Source organism: Micropterus salmoides, unplaced genomic scaffold, assembly GCF_014851395.1.
Source record: "Micropterus salmoides isolate LMB-PRFRI ecotype aquatic unplaced genomic scaffold, ASM1485139v1 Ms_hic_scaffold_6, whole genome shotgun sequence".
NCBI classification, from domain to species: Eukaryota; Metazoa; Chordata; class Actinopteri; order Centrarchiformes; family Centrarchidae; genus Micropterus; species Micropterus salmoides.
This window is the reverse complement of record NW_024044348.1, coordinates 37,982,714-37,984,612: the sequence shown is the minus strand read 5'-3', so window position 1 is coordinate 37,984,612 and position 1,899 is coordinate 37,982,714.

Here is a 1,899-nt window from a genome sequence, read left to right as displayed (position 1 = left end):
CCTTTTCAAACTCCCAGCACTGCTCTAGCTGAGAAAATGATGGAGGAGCTGTAGCTAATCCTTTTAACGTTGCCCAATTATTTATTGCTAATTTTGTATGCTGCAGTCTCAGTGGAGCCTCCCCTGCCCCCAATAGCAGAATAACCCCAGTACATAGCTTCAGAGCCCTGACCTGAACATCATCCAACTTAGCCAGCACAGACTTGGCTGCTGAGCCATATACCAAACACCCATAATCCAATAATTGCTCTTATCATGGTCTTATAACTCATCATCAACAAGAACACCCAGACAACCATCTCATAATATTTATGACCTTCTCACACTTAGTTATACTTTACACTTTTCCTATGTGTGCTCTGTATGTCAATTTTTCATCCAACGATACTCCTAAAAACTTAGGACCATAACTCTTTTTAGAGGTTGTCCATATACTGAAAGCCCCTGATTGTTTGTTTTCTTTTCAAAAAGCGCATATTTTGTCTTTGATACAGTCAGCCCAACCCTGCATCTTATCCAAGGCACTCTGCTTCATCAAATACCCCAAGTTATGGCCTCTCTGCCATTCTGCTAACAGTCAGCAGAATGGAATCTGCAAAAACAGATCCACCAAAGCCATCTTCCACTTTATCTATATCGTTCATCATTATATTAAACGGGATAAGACTGACCCTGCAGGGTCCCATTATTTATGCTTACAGTGCCTGAATGACCTGGCAAAAAACAAACTTTATAGGGACTGCTGAAACAGATCTCAGTCATGACAGCAAAAGTTAGTCACATAATCACTTCCTCTTAAGTGATTGTGTCTACAAAATAAAAGCGTGGGAATGTCTTTGCAGCAGTACTTTATGTTGTGTTTAATTGAGAGCTTTTACTAAAGTTTTGACACACCTCTGAAAAAGCCATCAGAAAACGGGAGATTGGATTGGGGACACGAAAATAAGCATCCATAGGATGATGTGGAACAATGCACATGCTTAATTGTGAACATGTAAAACGTTCTCTTCACAATCTATTGGTAGAAAAGGGAGAAAAATAATACTAGCAGCAAGTGAGGATTGAACACACAACCATTTGAACAGGATTCCTGAGCACTACTGACTGAGCTAAAGAAGCACATATTGAATCACAGATTATAAATGATAAATTGACTATGTTCTGGCCCGCCATCTAATGACTTGACATACACAAGTCTATCTGTAACCATTCTTTCCACTACCTTAAAATAACTGCTGTAAAGGCAATTGGTCTCCCTGAAAAGTCTTGACCAACAGGTCAGCTGTCTCCCTGTTGCTTACAGCCTCTTTATCTCAAGAGGAATATTCTGACTGTTAATCCCAACCATTCAATGAATAATGCCCCAAACACTCTTAACAGTTGTTTCTGTCCATCTCTACATTTACTCTCCTGTACTTGATTGCCTTTCTTATAGACACTGCACTGGGTTGCTGCTTCCCCTTCTCTCTTAGCTCCATCTCAAAAAACTTTAATTTGAGTAGCCTCATCACCCTTTGCCCACCCACTGCCCCTTACCAGCTCAGCCATGGAAATCTCAAGTCAGACCCCATAAATCATCCCTTTTATACAAGCTTTGGCCAACTGAAATGCAGACTTACAAAATACAATCAGCTTCCCATCGGCCAAATTCCGAGCATTCAGGATTTCACTCAGCTTCCTTCCTCAGTGCCCCAGCAAGCTGAATTGGGTTGAAATAACTAAACCCGAATTGCCCTTCCTTCAACTTAAAGATCAATTTATATTCTTCTGGCTGGCTGTTGTCCATTCTTATTACATTTGTCTCTCCCTGTTGAGCTCTACCTCCTTCTAACTCTGGATAAGCAATAGTTTAATTTCTCCTTTCCCTGCTCTCCCCCCACCTTCTTCCTCATCCTGCAA